This window comes from Coregonus clupeaformis, unplaced genomic scaffold, assembly GCF_020615455.1.
Source record: "Coregonus clupeaformis isolate EN_2021a unplaced genomic scaffold, ASM2061545v1 scaf0303, whole genome shotgun sequence".
Lineage (NCBI taxonomy): Eukaryota > Metazoa > Chordata > Actinopteri > Salmoniformes > Salmonidae > Coregonus > Coregonus clupeaformis.
In genome coordinates, this window is record NW_025533758.1 from 206,633 (window position 1) to 230,065 (window position 23,433).

The 23,433-nt window shown below is 44.3% G+C and overlaps 1 protein-coding gene across 1 annotated transcript in view; it reads right to left on the reverse strand.

The window, feature by feature from the left end:
* The window catches only part of LOC121545485 (semaphorin-3G), a 62,230-nt gene that overhangs the window by 37,044 nt on the left and 1,753 nt on the right, over nucleotides 1-23,433 (reverse strand). The gene's annotated exons all lie outside the window — the stretch shown is intronic.

Consider the following 23,433-nt stretch of genomic DNA (forward strand, 5'->3'; position numbering starts at 1 on the left):
TATATAGCACCAAAAAAAGGATTCCGCTACGGTTACAACCCTTTTTGGGGCTATATAGAACCCTTTTTATATGGTTCTTTATAGAACCTTTATGGAAGGTTCTTTGTAGAACCATACAGGGTTTTTAATTCTAGATAAATAGCCGTATTATATTGTTACAACTCCATAGGTGTTATTATTGTGTCTATTACAGTTTTTTTCAATTGCTTAAGCACAATTTTGAAAACAGGGCCCGGTTTTTCAAACCCCTTCACACAATTAGCACAACACTACACCAAAGTAGCACAACACCTCAGATCATTTGCAAAATGGAACACTTTTGTCAAAACTATACAATGTCTTATAAAAACCTTATTTTGTTGTCATAACATAAACCCAACCATCATATGGTCTGATTCTGTTTGAATCAGTTAAACACTCCTGTGCTCAACCTAAAACACTTTTAGCATTTACACAGAGAAAGTGTAAAAATAAATTCACCAACACCACATGACACCAATTGTGCAGACTAATGAAAATATTTATTTATTTTCATGTACTCAAGTCAGTTAGTACTGAACATTTCAACAAAACATTCATAACAAAACATTTTCCAGTTTTCATACAGTATTACTGAACGTACCATTGTACTGTAAGCTTACAGTAATACTGTAACATGAATTACATATACAGTTCAGTACCGAATAAAAAAGAAAAATAACCTAAACATCTCTCCGTCTAGCTGGATCTGGCCACAGGGCCTCGTCAACATCACAGGCTATATTTTCATTTGCAAGGCAACGTGGGAAGAATCTTTTGGAGTGACGAATCCACCCTTGTATGGATGCTGCTTCAATTTGATCACATGCTTCCACCATAGCTTGAATGAGGGCCATCTGGACATAGGGCCGGAGATCATAAACCTTCCAGCGCCATGCTGAGAATAACTCCTCGATGGGGTTTAGGAAGGGGGAGTATGGTGGAAGGTATTGAACTGTAAATTGTGGGTGTTGATGAAACCGTTTTGGACCAGAGCAGAACGATGGAAAGCTACATTGTCCCAGACGACAATGTATTGCATCTGGTCCCTTTGGTTTGCTGCTGTGATAATATTGTGTAATCTGTCAAAAAATGTAAGAATGAGGTCAGTGTTGTAAGGACCCAAGTTGGCATGGCAGTGGAGGACCCCATTCTGTGTAATGGCAGCACAAAGGGTAATGTTACCCCCACGTTGCCCTGGTACATTGACAATAGCCCTGTGGCCAATGATGTTTCTTCCCCTTCTTCTCACTGTTGTCAGGTTAAATCCAGCCTCATCAATGTATATAAACTCATGCAGGACTTCCTCCGCATCCATTTGCAAAACTCTCTGAAATACAGCAAAAGATCACATTGTGTAGATCAATTTACTGTAGGTCTGCTATACAGTAAAATTACATGTACAGTAAAAAGGTTATGTGTGCAGTACACAATAATACAGTCAGTGAACAAAACGTACCACCACATATTCACACCGCAGGCCTTTCACCCTGTCTGAATTTCTTTCAAATGGCACTTTATACAGTTGTTTCATCAGAACTTGATGTTTTTTAAGGATACGTGCTATTGTTGACAGAGAGACCTGTTGGACATTATTAAAAATTCGGTGATCATTGACAATATGGGCTTGAATTTCTCTAAGTCTGATTGCATTATTGGCCAAAACAAGGTTTATGATCTCTCTCTCTTGCTCCTATGTGAATATGGGGCCCCTCCCTCCTTGGTGTTCTCGACGTTCAAACCTATGTTGGCCAAACAAAATACATGTAGCTTACTGTAAAATGATACAGGAATAGTTACCAAAACTGTTGATATAGTACATGCAGTAAGCTATAGATTTTCTGTTGACAGAAGATACATTTCTCACCTGTGCTCTTGACGAAATGTCCGAACTATTGATGCCACCGTGTACCTGCTTAGGTTAGACTGTACTCTCAGTCCAGCCTCCCTCAGTGTTAGTCTGTGGTTTATTACATGGTCCACAATTGTAGCACAAATTTTGTTACACAGATTTGGTTGTCTTCTTCTTTGTGCATGTCCTACCCCTCCTCCAGATCTTCCTCTCCCTATCCCTCTTCCTCTTCCTCTGACACCGTCCATTTTTTAAAAGACAGGTGAACTTACCTGTTGCCTTTTTATAGTGCTTAAACCTGATTGGTGTGTCTACAATCAAGCACCAGTGTGTGTGCACACCTGGTGGCTGTGTTTAACCAATTGGTTCATGGGTGTGTTCATTTGAAAGCCTTTGCTTTGAAATTGCAAGGAAATGACATCATGATACATTTCTGTGTCAAATGCATACAAGTGTGTTTAGTGTTTTGCAAATCACTGTGTGTAATGTTTTGCAAAAAGTGTGAAGCTGACAATGTGCTTACAGTTGTGCAAATCTAGGCCGGTGTTTTGCTCCTTGAGTGTAAGGTTTTGCTAATTGTGGGAAAGTTTTAATTTTAGTGTGTAAGCAATTTTAAAAAACTGTAACAAGTATGCTAGCTCTGGAACAGCTGAGGTTCCCTGTGCAGAAAATTAAGAACTTTGTCAACTGTTCTCAATTGACACAACACCATACGTGAGTCTTTCACAAGACACCATCACTGGCCATAGTCACTTACAGTACATTCTGAAAGTATTCAAACCCTACGTTACAGCCTTATTCTAAAAAAATATTTATATTTTTTATCCTCATCAATCTACACACAATACCCCATAATGACAAAGCTAAAACAGTTTTTTAGAAATGTTTGCAAATGTATTTAAAAAATGGAAATATCACATTTACATAAGTATTCAGCCCCTTTACTCAGTGTGTGTGTGTGTGTGTGTGTGTGTGTGTGTGTGTGTGTGTGTGTGTGTGTGTGTGTGTGTGTGTGTGTGTGTGTGTGTGTGTGTGTGTGTGTGTGTGTGTGTGTGTGTGTGTGTGTGTGTGTGTGTGTGTGTGTGTGTGTGTGTGTGTGTGTGTTTGCCTCTGTGTGTGCAGCCAGGTCACCCGTGATACAAGTCAATGTTCGACGTCCATCCATGTCTGAGGACATTGGGAGATGACGTGGAAACCGGCCACTACGGGCAACAGTGAGCGATGTTACCGTCAAGCAGGTTTCTGTTTTGCTAGGGCGTTTTGGACAGAGATGGCCGTAAGCATCTACCTCTGGTACCAAAGGTTGCATGTTCAAATCCAGCGATAGAAAGTTGTTTTTTAGAATTTTGTTTTAAGCCTATCCCAAACCTTAACCCTTACCTTAACCATTCAGAGTTAATACCAAACCTTAAGATTTCGGAGTTAATGCCTAAACTGTGTGTGGGGTGTGTGTGTGTCTCTCTCTGTGTATCTCGTGGGGACCTAAAGCCCAGACCTCTGTAGGGCCCCACTGATGGACATGGTGTCGCTGGGTACAGAGTGGCCCTTGTGCATCACTCAGCGAACACTGAGGAGTGCTGAGTGACAGGGGCTCATCTCTCAGCGTGTGTGTGTGTGTGTGTGTGTGTGTGTGTGTGTGTGTGTGTGTGTGTGTGTGTGTGTGTGTGTGTGTGTGTGTGTGCGTGCGTGCGGAAATGTAGAGAGACTCAGTAGAGAAGTGTAGAAGGTGACAGTGGAGTGATGACAGATATGCAGAGAGAACAATAAACCTCATATACACTGATGGATATCATACAACCTCTATGCGTTGGTCTACCCAAGTACATAAACACTATTACAGCTTTTTAACAGCAAACTAAACACACATACACACACACAAACACCCAAACAGTTAGCCCTCATCACCATAATTAACTGTGGAAAGCAGTGGAGAACACTTTACACTTTACAGTGTTTTTCCTCTCATATATTTCCTAATTGGGAATAAAATGTATATGAATGGAAAAGCTGAGGTGGCACGAGTCAGACCCAACCCCTTTAATTGGAATCCGATGAAAGAATCGCTATGGCAGAAGCCAAACAATAGGGCTGCCTGTTATTAAGACCTTATAAAGGTTATTTGAAGCCTTTTCCATTTCAAAGACTAAGCCTACCTCTCAACAGAACACACCCTGAGGTACTACTGACTCAGCAGACAGACATACGGATGGACGGACAGACTGGAGATATGACTCACAGACACAAAGACAGGTCCTGCAGATATGAGCATAAACAGAGAGAGAAGGGGGGGGGGGGTACTGACATACATTCCTAACAGACAGGGAAGCACAGTGATAAGTACAGATGAGGGCCACAAGGCAACAGGTGACATATACAGTACCAGTCAAAAGTTTGGACACACCTACTCATTCAAGGGTTTTTCTTTATTTTTACTATTTTCTACATTGTAGAATAATAGTGGAGACATCAAAACTATGAAATAACACATATGGAATCATGTAGTAACCAAAAAAGTATTAAACAAATCAGAACATATTTTATTTCGTAGATTCTTCAAAGTAGACACCCTTTGCCTTGATGACAGCTTTGCACACTCTTGGCATTCTCTCAACCACCTTCATGAGTAATGCTTTTCCAACAGTCTTGAAGGAGTTCCCACATATGCTGAGCACTTGTTGGCTGCTTTTCCTTCACTCTGCGGTCCAACTCATCCCAAACCATCTCAATTGGGTTGAGGTCGGGTGATTGTGGAGGCCAGGTCATCTGATGCAGCACTCAATCACTCTCATTCTTGGTCAAATAGCCCTTGCACAGCCTGGAGCTGGGTTTTGGGTCATTGTCCTGTTGGAAAACAAATGATAGTCCCACTAAGCACAAACCAGATGGCGTATCGCTGCAGAATGCTGTGGTAGCCATGCTGGTTAAGTGTGCCTTGAATTCTAAATAAATCACTGACAATGTCACCAGCAAAGCACCCCCTCACCATCACACCTCCTCCTCCATGCTTCAGGGTGGGAACAACACATGCAGAGATCATCCGTTCACCTACTCTGCATCTCACAAAGACACAGCGGTTGGAACCAAAAACCTCAAATTCGGACTCATCATACCAAAGGACAGATTTCCACCGGTCTAATGTCCGTTGCTCATGTTTCTTGGCACAAGCAAGTCTCTTCTTCTTATTGGTGTCCTTTAGTAGTGGTTTCTTTGCAGCAATTCGATCATGAAGGCCTGATTCATGCAGTCTCCTCTGAACAGTTGATGTTGAGATGTGTCTGTTACTTGAACTCTGTGAAGCATTTCTTTGGGCTGCAATCTGAGGTGCAGTTAACTCTAATGAACTTATCCTCTGCAGCAGAGGTAATTCTGGGTCTTCCTTTCCTGTGGCGGTCCTCATGAGAGTCAGTTTCATCATTTCGCTTGATGTTTTTTGCGACTGCACTTGAAGAAACTTTGAAAGTTCTTGAAATTTTCAGGATTGACTGACCTTCATGTCTTCAAGTAAAGATGGACTGTCGTTTCTCTTTGCTTTTTTGAGCTGTTCTTGCCATAATATGGACTTGGTCTTTTACCAAATAGGGCCATCTTCTGTATACCACCCCTACCTTGTCAAAACACAACTGATTGGCGGAAATGCATTAAGAAGGAAATAAATTCCACAAATTAACTTTTAACAAGGCACACCTGTTGAAATGCATTCCAGCTGGTTGAGAGAATACCAAGAGTGTGCAACACTGTCATAAAGGCAAAGGGTGGCTACTTTGAATAATCTCAAATCTCAAATATATTTTGATTTGTTTAACACTTTTTTGGTTACTACATGATTCCATATGTGTTATTTCATAGTTTTGATGTCTCCACTATTATTCTACAATATAGAAAATAGTCAAAATAAAGAAAAACAGCAGACCTGGAGGAGCCTACCTGTAAATATATTTAGGGGTTCAGTGTTTTCCACTGGTCTGTAGGAGCTGAGGTTTCAGTGTGGAGTGAGTGTTGAAGCCCGAGACAGCCGACTATGAGGTAGAGATCTGTTGCTCTGCTCTCACCTCTGTGTTTTGACAGAGAGGAGTATAGGAGACCTGTCAGTGATGCAGCTCCTACTCCATTCCTTAAGCCACTATCTCCTCTCCCTGTTCCCAATCCACCCAAACTGAAGATACAGTACACATAAAACACACACATGCAAACACACACATACACATACATACACACACACACACACACACACACACACACACACACACACAGAAAGGTGGTGGAGGCAAGCTAATACTTAACAGATTTCAGCTCATCTGTAGCTTGTTAGCACTGTAACAGCCTGACGCCTCGTCTCTGAAAACTGTCACACTTCACACACCACACACTTCTCCTTTTTTTCTCCTTCCCTCTATCCATCTTCATCTCAATTCTCTCTCTTTTTACCTCTTTAAAAATCTCACCGACAGTAAAACATCTGCCAAATAATTTAGAACCCTATACTTACCAACAAAATAACCCCAAATGTAAAGAACAACATTGTACATGTGGAGATAAATATGACACATTTACATGATCGCAATGCTCCAAAATAACAACATCCTTGCAAAATTTGTTGTCAATGTGTCAAATCTTGATTATCACAGCAAAACTCTCTGCCTTAAACTCATCAAAACTAAAACTAACTACGCTCCTACATACAGCTTTTAACCAATATCCACTATCCTCTCATTGCAGTGTCCCACAGACACAAATAAACAGAGAGAAAGAGGGGTCACTCTCTGTGGGTTTGTGGCTTGGGAACCAAACACAGCGGCTGGAGGCTGGAGAGAGAGGAGGGGGTCAGGGAAGGTGGGAGTCTATCAAGGGTTCTTCCCCTATCTCTCCTCCTCCTCTCCCTCCTCTTCAGTCTTCCTGTTTGTTTGTGGATGGGGTGCCTGTGGATTAAGAGTGTAAACATCTGGTCTGAGCCCTTCATCTGGTCGCACTATACTGGCACCCCATAGGCTAATGCCCCGTAATAGTGTGTGTGTGTGTGCGTGCGTGCATGTGTGTGTTCGCCTCCCTGTCTGGATGGTCCTCAGAGCTGACACCTGAGCCCAGGGATAATATTGACTCAACAGAACACTATAAGACAGCCGGACCAAGGAAAACCCAGACTAACCCAGACTATCCAAATGCTAACCCAATACTAACCCAGAGTGTCCCAGGTTAGGGTCTGTCTGAGTGCTAACCACAACATCATTGACCCAGACGAGAGAGAGGCTGGTGAAATGTAGGCTGTGTGTGAGGGAGTGCTCAAGGCTCTTGTATCTGACTGTATCATCTTTAAGGTACAAATTGAGCCCCAAGTCAAGCAGTGTTAGTAGATAGTGTGTTAAGGGCTGGCTGGAGGAGTGTTATTCTGAGCTCAGGGTGAGGGATGAGGGGGTGATGGGTGAGGGGCAGAGGAGGGGGGCACATCTGAGGCCCATTAGACCCCCATGGCCACACCACACATACCAGACTTTGGGCATGGTGAAACAGTCACATCCCTTCACTCTCTCTCTCTTCCCTCCTTCACTCGTTCTATATGGAACAGTTCCATCCCTTCACTCTCTCTCTCTTCCCTCCTTCACTCGTTCTATATGGAACAGTTCCATCCCTTCACTCTCTCTCTCTTCCCTCCTTCACTCGTTCTATATGGAACAGTTCCATCCATTCACTCTCTCTCTCTTCCCTCCTTCACTCATTCTATATGGAACAGTTCCATCCCTTCTCTCTCCTTGTCTCCATCTCATGCCTCTCATCGCTACATCTCTAATCCACCTCTCTCCCTCCATCTGACAGGTTCACACACACTGTAAAATAAAAAGATTGTAAGGCAACCAGCTGCAACAGGATTGTAAGCTTGCTCAACATTTGGGCATATAGTAGCTGAACCAACATACATTCTGAAGTTGAATTGTACGTTCACTCAACTTTGAATTTTAGGTTGAGTGAACATACAACTCAACTTGAGAATGTATTCTACCTTATTTGCATATTTCTCAGAGGCCTTGCCAAGACTGATTATTGAGCTAACCTAAATAAAATTAACTGGAACAGCCATCTCACTATCGGGTGCAATAAGACCAATAACTAACAGATTTGATTAGTTTAGAAAAATGTATGTTATTTATGGTTGTGTGGCATAAGTTTAATCAACCAATCAAAGTACCTGCAAAAACACAAGTATTAAAACAAACAATTCTGAAAATTCAACCTGCAAGAGAGGATCATGAGAAATATGATAATGATGGGTGTAGTTTTGAGAGGTTTTGAGCAAACATGAATTTGTAATTTTACTCAACAAGCTTGTTCAAATTCAGCTCACTTCATGCAGAGTTTGTTGAGTAAACAAACTTTAACACATTAGCTCAAATTCTTGCCCTTTTGAAGTAAACTCAACTCACAGAAGAACGCTTATTAAGTAATTGGTTAAATTGGCTTTTTTATAGTGCACACACACACACACACATACACACACACACACTCACACACACAGACACACACACACTCACTAAACGTATTACACTACTAAAAGACTTCCCAGACCAATGTTTTTTTATTTTAGCACTGCTGCATATTATTGCTGTGTGCCAAGAATGCCAGGAATCTGGGTCTACACACAAATCAACCCTCCCACCTCCTCCTCCATCTCTTCCACACTGTCCGGACTACCCACCCCCTCCTCTCTGCCTGGACCCACAGGGGACCCACTTGGCAGGGCTGCAACCATTCTCTGTGTCCACCTGCCCCACCACAGATGCCCGTGACACAGGAAAGCCCTGTATTTCCTGCCCACGTGTCCTCTACCATCTCCGGGCCTGTCATATATAACTGTCCGCAGAATCATACACACACAGGTAAGCAAACATGCACACACACACATACACACACACACACACACAGACACACACACACACACACAGACACACACACACACACAGACACACACACACACACAGACACACACACACACACAGACACACACACACACACACACACACAGACACACACAGACACACACACACACACACACACAGACACACACACAGACACAGACACAGAACACACACACACACACACACACAGACACACACACACAGACACACACACACACACACACACACACACACACACACACACACAGACACACACAGACACACACAGACACACACACACACAGACACACACACACACAGACACACACACACAAACACAGACACACACACACACACAGACACGCACACACACACACACACACAGACACACACACACACAGACACACTCACACACAGACACACACACACGAAAACAACAATTTCACGAGGAAAAACATGTGCTATATATCATCCCTAGAACTGTTCTTTACTAATACAGTTTTTTACAATCACTTTGGCACTAATTTCAGAACCTTGACGTAATTCTTCAAAACTCTAGACACAAAACTCAAAACGGTCATCACTTGTAACACAGGCTGTCCAATGTTCAAAACATTGCATTGTGCATTCATATCTTTAAAGAAATCTTGCACTTGCACAATCATTGGTTCAAAAAACACATTTATTGTGAAATACCAATTAAACGTTAATTTAGATCACCCACACACAAGCAACCGATAGTTTCACTGTGTCATTGTTCGTACAATCATTAAATATTGTAGTACAAAATAGGTGATACATGTTTCATTATGGTACTACATGTAAATACATCCCTGTAAAAGTACTGCTGTAGTAGAGAGAATACTACAGACACAGTGGAATCATTGAACAAAATCTGAAATATGTTGATGAAAAACGATACAGTACTGTAAAACATCAAATGCAGTGTTCCTCAACTTGCTTGCTTGTACTGTAAAAAGCAAAACATAGGAGTGATTACTGTACTTCTACATTTTCATCAACTCTGTCTTGTGGATTTGGCCACAGGTTCTCATCTACATCACAATGGATGTTTTCATTAGCCAAACATCTTGGAAAAAACCTTCGGGCATGGCGAATCCAGGCCTGACACTGGTCTGCCGTGATGTCATTGCATGTGTCATCCATGGCCTGGAGAAAAGTGACTTGTTCAATTTTTTTATTTATTTCACCTTTATTTAACCAGGTAAACCAGTTGAGAACAAGTTCTCATTTACAACTGCGACCTGGCCAAGATAAAGCAAAGCAGTGCGATAAAAACAACAACACAGAGTTACATATGGGGTAAAACAAAACAAAGTCAAAAATACAACAGAAATACATATAATATACAGTGTGCAAATTTAGCAAGTTATGGAGGTAAGGCAATAAAATAGGCTATAGTGCAAAATAATTACAATTTAGTATTAACACTGGAATGATGTGCAAGAGATGATGTGCAAATAGAGATACTGGGGTACAAATGAGCAAAATAAATAACAATATAGGGATGAGGTAGTTGGGCGGGCTAATTTCAGATGGGCTGTGTACAGGTGCAGTGATCGGTAAGGTGCTCTGACAACTGATGCTTAAAGTTAGTGAGGGAGATAAGTGTCTCCAGCTTCAGAGATTTTTGCAATTTGTTCCAGTCATTGGCAGCAGAGAACTGGAAGGAATTGCGGCCAAAGGAGGTGTTGGCTTTGGGGATGACCAGTGAGATATACCCGCTGGAGCGCAGACTACGGGTGGGTGTTGCTATGGTGACCAATGAGCTAAGATAAGGCAGGGATTTGCCTAGCAGTGATTTATAGATGGCCTGGAGCCAGTGGGTTTGGCGACGAATATGTAGTGAGGACCAGCCAACAAGAGCGTATAGGTCACAGTGGTGGGTATTATATGGGGCTTTGGAGACAAAACGGATGGCACTGTGATAGACAACATCCAATTTGCTGAGTAGAGTGTTGGAGGCTATTTTGTAAATGACATCGCCGAAGTCAAGGATCGGTAGGATAGTCAGTTTTACGAGGGCATGTTTGGCAGCATGAGTGAAGGAGGCTTTGTTGCGAAATAGGAAACCGATTCTAGATTTAACTTTGGATTGGAGATTCTTAATGTGAGTCTGGAAGGAGAGTTTACAGTCTAACCAGACACCTAGATATTTGTAGTTGTCCACATACTCTAGGTCAGACCCGTCTAGAGTAGTGATTCTAGTCGGGTGGGCGGGTGCAAGCAGCGTTCGGTTGAAGAGCATGCATTTAGTTTTACTAGTGTTTAAGAGCAGTTGGAGGCTACTGAAGGAGTGTTGTATGGAATTGAAGCTCGTTTGGAGGTTTGTTAACACAGTGTCCAATGAAGGGCCAGATGTATACAAAATGGTGTCGTCTGCGTAGAGGTGGATCTGAGAGTCACCAGCAGCAAGAGCGACGTCATTGATATACACAGAGAAAAGAGTTGGCCCAAGAATTGAACACTGTGGCACCCCCATAGAGACTGCCATAGGTCCAGACAACAGGCCCTCCGATTTGACACATTGAACTCTATCTGAGAAGTAGTTGGTGAACCAGGCGAGGCAGTCATTTGAGAAACCAAGGCTATTTAGTCTGCCAATAAGAATGCGGTGGTTGACAGAGTCGAAAGCCTTGGCCAGGTCAATGAAAACGGCTGCACAGTACTGTCTATTATCGATCGCGGTTATAATATCGTTTAGGACCTTGAGCGTGGCTGAAGTGCACCCATGACCAGCTCGGAAACCGGATTGCATAGCAGAGAAGGTACGATGGGATTCGAAATGGTCGGTGATCTGTTTGTTGACTTGGCTTTCAAAAACTTTTGAAAGGCAGGGCAGGATGGATATGGGTCTGTAACAGTTTGGATCTAGAGTGTCACCCCCTTTGAAGAGGAGGATGACCGCGGCAGCTTTCCAATCTCTGGGGATCTCAGACGTTACGAAAGAGAGGTTGAACAGGCTAGTAATAGGGGTTGCGACAATTTCGGCGGCTAGTTTTAGAAAGAAAGGGTCCAGATCGTCTAGCCCAGATGATTTGTAGGGGTCCAGATTTTGCAGCTCTTTTAGAACATCAGCTGTCTGGATTTGTGTGAAGGAGATGCGGGGGGGCATGGGCAAGTTGCAGCGGAGGGTGCAGAGCTGGTGGCCCGGGGTAGTGGTAGCCAGGTGGAAAGCATGGCCAGCCGTAGCAAAATGCTTGTTGAAATTCTCGATTATTGTAGATTTATCGGTGGTGATAGTGTTTCCTAGCCTCAGTGCAGTGGGCAGCTGGGAGGAAGTGCTCTTATTTTCCATGGACTTTACAGTGTCCCAAAACTTTTTGGAGTTAGTGCTACAGGATGCAAATTTCTGTTTGAAAAAGTTAGCCTTTGCTTTCCTAACTTCTTGTGTATATTGGTTCCTAACTTCCCTGAAAAGTGATCAAAAAGTTGCATATCGCATGAGGGCGCCTATCATAAACCTTCCATCTCCATGTGGAGAAAAATTCCTCAATCGGGTTAAGGAAAGGAGAGTATGGGGGTAAATACAGGGTGGTAAATTGTGCATGGGCCTGAAACCATGCTTGCTCGGATTTCATTGGACACTCTTTGCTGTTGCTGCCGCTGTGTTGGTCCGTGGCCTTGTCCTCTACCACGTTCCCCCACACCTCTCAAACGAGGCCCACGACCACCTCTCAGAAGGGGTGCTTGTCCCCTGCCATTCCTTTGACCAACACGTCTTCCTCGTCTTCCTCCCACCACTGCTTGACCTCTATTGTGACCTGGATCACCTGCCGGCTCCATGTTACAGTACGTATCGCTATATTGTTGCAAGTGGATCCCAATCAATTCTTTATATACTCGTTCCATAATGTGAACTCAATCATCAGAAACAAGTTGGCAGAATTGGACAAGCAATTACAAGGGCCTTCATCCATACAGTGCAGTACTGTCAATACTGTAAATAGTCTGAAAAGGTGGTACATGGGACCATAGAAACGGTGTCTGATAAAGAATGATGATGAAATATTACATCCATAGATAATGTAGTCTAATTGGTTCATGCTCCACGCTAATTGGTGACAATGAATCTCGTTATCTTGAAACTTTCATGATCTAAACATGGAATATTGTTTGTCTGTTTCCATACAACTATGCATTAAGAGTAATGCAACAGTTACTTATCATTTTGAGCAGTTGTATCAATTGATAGTTGGATAATTGTAATGAAATGAATAGACACTCATCTGAAATGTAATGTGTGAATTGCCTTTTGAAATAGTAGTACTTTGATGTTAAGTTGTGTCATATTGAACAGGTGATTTTTGTTAAATGAACAAATGATCTTAGTTGTATGTGTATTGTATGCAAGCAATTGAAAAAAAGTGTTAGAGTTTTGAAAAATGTGCATTTTGATCATTGGTTGTGAGTTTTGTTTCTGAAATTAGTGCCAAAGTGATTGTAAAAAACTGTAAGATAATATATACAGGGAAGATCTCAATTGCATACTCCTTACGTCCTCTCTCTTCGTCTCCTTCTCAAAACCCATTGGATGAGAATGCCAGAGGTCCCTCCCCTCTGACCTTCTTCTCCAATGGGTTTTGAGAAGGAGGCGAGGAGAAAGGAGTGAGGACGCAAGGAGTATGCAATTGAGATTCTTCCACAGTGTATGGAGACTGTGAATCTGTCTGGGGTCTATAAGGGCTACATGAGTCTATGGGACAGAAGTCAGGTGTTTGTCTTGGCTGGTGATACAATACTCTGGGTTGCTGCTCACTGGTGGGGACCTGGTCTTCTGTGGTCCCCTCTATGGCAGTGAAACTCTACATTTACATTTACATTTACGTCATTTAGCAGACGCTCTTATCCAGAGCGACTTACACTCTACACTGCGTATGTGTGAGTGCGTGCCTATGTGTCTGTTTGAGAGAGAGAGTAATGTATATAGACACATTGACTGTGTGTTGGTCCTCAACTCCTAAGTAATGTATATAGACACATTGACCGTGTGTTGGTCCTCAACTCCTAAGCTCGTTTTTTTGCTTCTTAAAAACACATTCTAGTCATTCTATGTCTATGACCTCACATAGTGTTGTTTGACCTCTGTTGTAAAGGTCCTCAGTTGAGACAGAAGTTGGCCCTGTGGATTCTGAGGTAGAGCTGTAGTACATTCTTCACACCACTGCCAGGGCTCTGTTAGAAGGGATCCACTGGACACTGACACACACGTGGACATACACACACACTGGAACATCTCTCTTATCAGTCGTCTCAAAACGCTTATCTGAGCAGGGTCACACAATCCCCCCATAGAGCCAACCAGAAAAGGGGGGAGAGGGCGAGACGGGAGGAGAGGGTGACCTCAGCACCCCAGACCTCAATCAACCCCCTTGTCAGAAGGATAGCCAACTCACTGTAAACCTCACCAATGACTTTCACAGTGGAGTGAGGTTTCACCCAAAACCCAGTCCAAACCCTGCTGGCTCACACACAGTGCTCATAAAACACCCTAAACCTGGCGTTATGGGGGAATTAGGGCTGAAGTGTGAACGGCTGGTATGGAGGGCCGTGAAATGGGACTGGCATGTGATGATATGTCCCAATAAAGTGGCCCATCGTCTATCAAACGTTCTAGTGCTTCCCAACAAGGTGGGTCAGAACCAGGCCACTTCTGGAGGGTCTAGTAAGTCCAGTAAGTCCAGTAAGTCCTGCCAGACCCTGCTGAGAAGGTCTCCCTCCTCCTCTCTCTCTGTAATGAAGAAATTACCCTCGTAAACACTAGTAGGCAGGCAGTCTCCCTAGCCTGGCCCCTGTGCCAGCTGACTCTCCCTACCAGTGGCAGGCAGCATCCCATGTTGAGACACTCTCTTAATTAACATACACTCACACACACACACACACACAAACACACAAACACACACACACGCCTGTATGGAGCATTGGCATTGTTCACAGCGACGCACATCACTGTGGGTTCCCATCACCCCACGCTTTCTCCTGCTCACCTTTCACTGGCCCACAGCCAGACAACACTGGATCTCTAGTGCAATGACATGGGTAGACACATGTATATACACACACATTACACTAAATTACTAACATACACACACACACACACACACACACACACACACACACACAGGTCCACACTGGTACAGGTCCCCCTTGCATTTAGACATTCCGGTCAATATTACAAACCCCCCAACCTCCCTCCAGCTCCCCAGCCCCCCAGTACCCGAGCCACATGGGACCCCCAGGACCACGGCCCTGCAGCCCCAGTTGAAACTGTAGCCCCGCTCACTAACTCTCTCACCGGGCCAATTAGCCACCGACAGGCAGCAAGGGCCAACCCCACCAGCAGTCAGAAAATATACAAAGCCCACTCACTCCTCATAGAGTAGCTATGAAAGCAGGGATTGCTGTAGGTACAGCTTTTCAAACCCTATAGCAAATACTCCTCCCTCCTCCTCTACCTCTAGACCAATTTTTCTCTTGTTTTCTCCCTCCTTCTTTCTTTGCCTGTGCTATGGGCCAAGCAGGACGTTTTGCTCTCTCTTTCTCTCCAATGAAATATGCAGAGGTCTGAGCTGTTTACCCAAACCTTAAGGTGGGAGAGCCATTTATGAAGAAACCGAGAGCCAACATCAAATCCTTGGCATCCAACATCTTTAAAGAGTGACTGCCCCTAAAAAGCAACTAATCCTTTTGAAAAAGGCCTACGTGGCGTCGATATGAGTCAGAAACATTGACTACAAAGTGTAAATAGGATAATTTTGGTCATAAAGTCAGTCTCATCTAAAACAGAGTTTGGAACATCAGTGATGTCAAGAAATCATACCCCCTTTTGCCCAGCTCCACGTGCAAATCGCCCCTCCTCCCACTTTGCTTCCCTTCATTGAGGGGACTCGATTAATCTGGCCCTGGCGCCCGGGTAGGCGTGTTTTGCTTGCATTCGTTTTGGAACCGGGCTGCCTCCGGGGCGTGAACATGGTGCCCCGTTCAAAGCCCACGGCGAAGTCGGCTCAAAACAAATGTGACGTAATTAACATGTGGAGTAAGAAGTAGGATTCTCTGTTTCCACATGCAAAAGTGATTGCTTTTGATAAAAACACATTATCTGCCTTCCCAATGAAAACTATTTTGAAAATTCTAACATATATTTGATGGAAAAGAGAGGTTGTATGTTTATTGTGTATTGTGTACTGCTGGTCATGTAACGTTATCATTTGATAGTAGCGAGGCAGGCTAGCTAGCTAGCTACAGGCTAGCTAACGTTAGATTACAAGTCGGATTTGCAAGTTAGTTCGTAGCTCATGCAAGTATATTCTGTATTGTCTAGGGCAAAACTAAATAATAGATGCAGCTATGATGGTAGCTATCTCATGTCTGAGTCTGACTAATACAGTGAACTAGGAACAACAAATCATAATGGCGCCTCCAGCCTGAATCTAATCCAATCTGGAGCTACAGTCAGTCTACATCTGTAAAGCATAGAATTAGGGGTTTCCACTAGTTACCACAGCCACAACGTCAGAAATACAAAAAATGTTTTAAGATTAGGGTTAGGCATAAGGTTAGCAGTGTGGTTAAGGGTTAAGGTTAGGGGACAGTAACATTAGCAGTCTCTAAAAAAAATACTTTAAGGAAAATGTTTTTTATGTTTAGCTCACATAATTTCATTAAAAAGTTCACATTAAGGTGTCTGTAATAGAATATACGTGTCAAAAACGAATGTAGACATTAATAAATGCTTTTCTATAGCTTCCAAACTATTTTTTACAATTGAGGAGTACCAAGATAGCTGCATGATGGCTTCAATACAGCGCCCCCTGTCAGTCATCCAGGGTTTATACACATCACTGATTTATACTCACATACAGTATAAAAACACACACACACACAAAATCAAATATACAGATGACACACAGAGACTTATGCTGTAATGTATAGTGTGTATATAGATAAGCAGACTTGCACAGACACTGTCTCTCTCTCTCACACACACACACACACATTGATAGCCCTCCTTTTATCTTCCTTCCATCGCTATTCAACCAACAAAAAATCAAATCAAATCAAATTGTATTTGTCACATGCGCCGAATACAACAGGTGAAATGCTTACATACAAGCCCTTAACCAAAAATGCAGTTTTATGAAAAATAAGTGTTAAGTAAAAAATAAATAAGTAAAAAAATTAGTCAAGGTAATTGAGGTAATATGTACATGTAGGTAGAGTTAAAGTGACTATGCATAGATAATAAACAGAGAGTAGCAGCAGTGTAAAAGAGGGGGTGGGGGGTAACAATGCAATAGTCCGGGTAGCCATGATTAGCTGTTCAGGAGTCTTATGGCTTGGGGGTAGAAGCTGTTAAGAAGCCTTTTGGTTCTAGACTTGGCGCTCCAATACCACTTGCCGTGCAGTAGCAGAGAGAATAATCTATGACTAGGGTGGCTGGAGTCTTTGACAATTTTTAGGGCCTTCCTCTGACACCGCCTGGTATAGAGGTCCTGGATGGCAGGAAGCTTGGCCCCAGTGATGTACTGGGTCGTACGCACTACCCTCTGTAGTGCCTTATGGTCGGAGGCCGAGCAGTTGCCATACCAGGCAGTGATGCAACCAGTCAGGATGCTCTCGATGGTGCAGCTGTATAACTTTTTGAGGATCTGAGGACCCATGCCAAATCTTTTCAGTCTCCTGAGGGGGAATAGGCTTTGTCGTGCCCTCTTCACGACTGTCTTGGTGTGTTTGGACCATGATAGTTCGTTGGTGATGTGGACACCAAGGAACTTGAAGCTCTCAACCTGCTCCACTACAGCCCCGTCGATGAGAATGGGGGCATGCTTGTCCTCTTTTTCCTGTAGTCCACAATCATCTCCTTTGTCTTGATCAAGTTGAGGGAGAGGTTGTTATCCTGGCACCACACGGCCAGGTCTCTGACCTCCTCCCTAAAGGCTGTCTCATCGTTGTCGGTGATCAGGCCTACCACTGTTGTGTCGTCAGCAAACTTAATGATGGTGTTGGAGTCGTGCCTGGCCATGCAGTCATGGGTGAACAGGGAGTACAGGAGGGGACTGAGCATGCACCCCTGAGGGGCCCCCGTGTTGAAGATCAGCGTGGCAGATGTGTTGTTACCTACCCTGTGCATTCATGCATTCATCAATCCCTCTCTTTGCCCTAACATTCCCTTAACACACACACACACTCCTCCTATAGAGCCAGGCCTGTAGAGGCCTGCCACACTGACTCTGCTGTTCTCTATGCTGCTGCTTTAGCTTGTTTAATGCTGCGGCTCAGCTGGACCCTAATGGTTCCCCAGACAATGATTTACAGAGGGGTTAAAGAAACAGACCAAGAGATGAATTTCTCGGACTGTGTGTTTGTGTGTGTGTGTGTGTGTGTGTGTGTGTGTATGTGTGTGTGTGTGTGTGTGTGTGTGTGTGTGTGTGTGTGTGTGTGTGTGTGTGTGTGTGTGTGTGTGTGTGTGTGTGTGTGTGTGTGTGTGTGTGTGTGTGTGTGTGTGTGTGTGTGTGTGTGTGTGTGTGTGTGTGTGTGTAAGAGAAATGAATCAGATGGACATGACTCCAAACAGAACGGCAAAACGCATGGGAAAGCCCAGAGCTGCCCTTAGTGACTTGGACAGACCAACACAATACAGTAACTGTAGCTTATCAGAACCAAATCTGAACACTGAAAACATCTCAACATCAGATTATTCTCCACTCAACACAGAGCCTTGCCGTCACAGACCGAAAAGCCCAGACCCCGACCAGATGTGACACTATGGGGAGAGGGGCTAGGGAGACGGGGGGAGAGAGGCATGTTGCCAGGCCTTATTACCTAATTAGAGGCATTGCATAGCTCCCAGTGATAGCCACTGCTGGACTGGAGGAAGCTTCAGGCACAATGATGCATTGTTCAGGTCTCTCCTGACGGAGCTCCATCCATGGCTGTGTAATCATTACTTATCAGTCACACTGACATGCCCTGACTTGGACTAGAAAATACTGGGGGTGCTGGGGGGACTAGAGGGGGTCTGGGGTCTGGGGTCTGGGGTCTGGGGTCTGGGGTCTGGGGTCTGGGGTCTGGGGTCTGGGGTCTGGGGTCTGGGGTCTGGGGTCTGGGGTCTGGGGTCTGGGGTCTGGGGTCTGGGGTCTGAGGAGAGGTTGCATCTAGGTTGCGTAGAGTTCATAACCCCACCTGCTTTCACTTTGACTTGATGTGGCATTACAAAAACCCTCTGGTTCCACGTCAAATGATCTGTCCTGCCAAGAAATAAGTTCTCCTCAACTTCACTTCATTTTAATTTCCTTTATAGGCATAAAGAAACACACATCAGATTTGCCAAAGTCTGGAGAGTGCCCATAGGTTTCTCAGGCTCTTTCTTTCTCTCTTTCATTTTCCCAGCCTCCCCCTCTCCTCTCTCACACCTCTCATGAGTTCCTCTCCCACTCTCCAGTCCTCTGTCGGTGCTGTGTGATCTGATGGTATTGTCGTCTGGGATCTGTAACTTCAGAGTGCTGCGGCGGAGATGGCAGACATGGTGACGACACGGTGACACTTCAGCAGGGCTCAGACACCAGACACACACGTGTGAGAGCACCACAGAGTGTGATAAGAGCAGAGATGACAGCTGTGAGGTGTCGCGCGTCTGGCAGATAGCTACCTGCTACTGTCACCATCCCTGCATAGCAGCAGCAAGGCAGCCATCTTGTTTTTTGAGATACTGCAACACACAGACATTGTTGATGGACATTCTAGAACAATCCACCGCTCAATGGTAGACAGTCTATATTATACAGTGGGGGAAAAAAGTATTTAGTCAGCCACCAATTGTGCAAGTTCTCCCACTTAAAAAGATGAGAGAGGCCTGTGATTTTCATCATAGGTACACGTCAACTATGACAGACAAATTGAGAAGAAAAAAATCCAGAAAATCACATTGTAGGATTTTTTATGAATTTATTTGCAAATTATGGTGGAAAATAAGTATTTGGTCACGTACAAACAAGCAAGATTTCTGGCTCTCACAGACCTGTAACTTATTCTTTAAGAGGCTCCTCTGTCCTCCACTCGTTACCTGTATTAATGGCACCTGTTTGAACTTGTTATCAGTATAAAAGACACCTGTCCACAACCTCAAACAGTCCCACTCCAAACTCCACTATGGCCAAGACCAAAGAGCTGTCAAAGGACACCAGAAACAAAATTGTAGACCTGCACCAGGCTGGGAAGACTGAATCTGCAATAGGTAAGCAGCTTGGTTTGAAGAAATCAACTGTGGGAGCAATTATTAGGAAATGGAAGACATACAAGACCACTGATAATCTCCCTAGATCTGGGGCTCCACGCAAGATCTCACCCTGTGGGGTCAAAATGATCACAAGAACGGTGAGCAAAAATCCCAGAACCACACGGGGGGACCTAGTGAATGACCTGCAGAGAGCTGGGACCAAAGTAACAAAGCCTACCATCAGTAGCACACTACGCCACCAGGGACTCAAATCCTGCAGTGCCAGACGTGTCCCCCTGCTTAAGCCAGTACATGTCCAGGCCCATCTGAAGTTTGCTAGAGTGCATTTGGATGATCCAGAGGAGGATTGGGAGAATGTCATATGGTCAGTTGAAACCAAAATATAACTTTTTGGTAAAAACTCAACTTGTCGTGTTTGGAGGACAAAGAATGCTGAGTTGCATCCAAAGAACACCATACCAACTGTGAAGCATGGGGGTGGAAACATCATGCTTTGGGGCTGTTTTTTCTGCAAAGGGACCAGGACGACTGATCCGTGTAAAGGAAAGAATGAATGGGGCCATGTATCGTGAGATTTTGAGTGAAAACCTCCTTCCATCAGCAAGGGCATTGAAGATGAAACGTGGCTGGGTCTTTCAGCATGACAATGATCCCAAACACACCGCCCGGGCAACGAAGGAGTGGCTTCGTAAGAAGCATTTCAAGGTCCTGGAGTGGCCTCGCCAGTCTCCAGATCTCAACCCCATAGAAAATCTTTGGAGGGGAGTTGAAAGTCTGTGTTGCCCAGCGACAGCCCCAAAACATCACTGCTCTAGAGGAGATCTGCATGGAGGAATGGGCCAAAATACCAGCAACAGTGTGTGAAAACCTTGTGAAGACTTACAGAAAACGTTTGACCTGTGTCATTGCCAACAAAGGGTATATAACAAAGTATTGAGAAACTTTTGTTATTGACCAAATACTTATTTTCCACCATAATTTGCAAATAAATTCATAAAAAATCCTACAATGTGATTTTCTGGATTTTTTTTTCTCATTTTGTCTGTCATAGTTGACGTGTACCTATGATGAAAATTACAGGCCTCTCTCGTCTTTTTAAGTGGGAGTACTTGCACAATTGGTGGCTGACTAAATACTTTTTTCCCCCACTGTAAACTGGGTGGTTCGAGCTCTGAATGCTGATTGGCTGACAGCCGTGGTATATCAGACCGTATACCACAGGTATGATAAAACATATATTTTTACTGCTTTAATTAAATTGGTAACCAGTTTATAATAGCTGTAAGGCACCTCGGGGCCTACGAACAGCCCTTAGCCGTGGTATATTGGCCATATACCACACCCCTTCGGGCTTTATTGCTTAATTAGAACATCTCCTCAGACTTTCTTGAGCTTCTGCTTTCCTAAAGTGATTCCATAATGACCATTTTCACGGACACACACTCTAAACACACTCCTGGAGTTGAGCTGAGGGGCAATTCCAGCAGGAGCTAGTCCACCCCAATTATGTCAATCTGTGTCAAACAACAAAAAGTTTTCACTACGTATTTCACTCTCAGAGCTGTACAGTATGCTGTTAATTGGTGTGATGAGCCAACTGGCTTGGTTTCTGAGACACCTTTTTCTGCCTTCCGTTTATAGATTCTTGCAGAAGCCTGGGAGCGAGAGCGAGAGATTAGAGAGAGAGAGATGGAAACACCCAACATTCCAGCCTCTGGATCTCCAGACAATGACAGATTATTCAGCTACTTCTAAATCCCCCCTCGAACAACATCTGGGAAACACTGTAAAAACAAACTCATTAATTAATTAAAACAAACAGCCTCTCCATCTGCAGTACTCTGTAAACAAATCGAATCCTTTCTAAATTCGTGATGATGTGGAGCCCTGTGTTTATGTGTGTATTTGTGTTTGTGTACATGTGAGCAAGAGAGAGAGGTGTGCGTGTGCGTGTGCGTGTGCGTGTGCGTGTGCGTGTGTGTGTGTGTGTGTGTGTGTGCGCGCTCGCGCGTGACTGTTTGCATCAGTGCGTGGGAGTGTGTCCAGGCTTATTTACCCTGCTGAGGTCTACATATGCCTGATGGGGTGGAGGAGGGGGAGGATGGGGAGAAGGGGAGACAAGATGGGAGGTGAGGAGACAGAGGGCCAGGGGGCTGGGGGTCTCCATCTATAAACACTTACAAGCACACACAGAACAGAACAGACTTGGGGCTACAATGACACCCCCTGAGATCCCTAGTACCCACCTGGCCCCTGGAGCCCCACCCCTGGGGGCCCAGACCCACTTTACGAGCCCACTGCCAGGGGTTCCCCACTTCCCGTCACAAACACTGCCTGCTCCCTCACCAACCATCCATCCAGCCTGACACCCAGACTAATCACACAGAGCAGGAGGCAGGAACACCACCAGGTCCAATACCACCATCAACCAATACCACCATGGGGCGAAGAGGGTGAGAGGGAGGGGAGGGGGGTATGGGGGAGTGAAGGGGGGGAAGGAGTAAAGGGGAGGGTTAGGGGGACCTGAGACTCTAGTCAGAGGGACTGATTGGAGGCTTAACGGACTGATGATTATCTTTGAGAGAAGGAGTAGAGGGGAGGAGGGGCGTAACGGATGGAGGGAAGGAGAGGTAGTGGTGATTCATAGGAAGGGGTGCTGCTTAGTGCCCCATCCTGCTTTACTACTACTCCTACTAATTGATTAAATTAGATAATGACACTTTTTCCTGTTTCTAAATTGCCTCTAAAGCCCCAGGGAAGGACGATGTCTCTGGGCTTTATAGCGGGATCGGAACAGGGGAAACTTACTGAGCACTAAGGTCAAGATGTGAATCAATACCAGCGAAACTTTACAAGTCAGTCAGATGTGCCATTTTTTCAGCAACAGGATAAAGAAAATATGAGCATGATTATTTTCTATTGGAAACAGGTCCAACAGGAGGAAATCCCTTTTGATTTTTATCACTAATAATTGCAGACCCACTTGGACTGGAGAAGGGCCATGTTTGTGAACACTGACCTGGGAATTACAACTCTATGGTCTAGCCAAACCAAGGACATACAGGCACCCTGAGAGGACAAAGCTACTCAGGGGTACCACACATTCAACGCATGTACGACCATAATCTAACAAAGTTCAAAATGTCTAACCTTGTGAGATTGATTTATCCCACTGTAGCCTATGAGCCGCAGATAAACAGCAGTTGAATGTAAGTGGTTAGACAATAAATTATGAATCCATATATTTCATAGTTGAGTGTGCAAAGACAGCCTAGAGGTTTCCGTCTCGAACAGCGGTGATCGCGCGCTCTATAAAACGTAATTGCTGCGCAGGAATGGAATAAACGTCTCGCGCGCCACGGTGTGCCTGACCACAAGGGGGTGAAAAAACGCAAAAAAGCCCTTCAGGGAGAAAGGTCGGC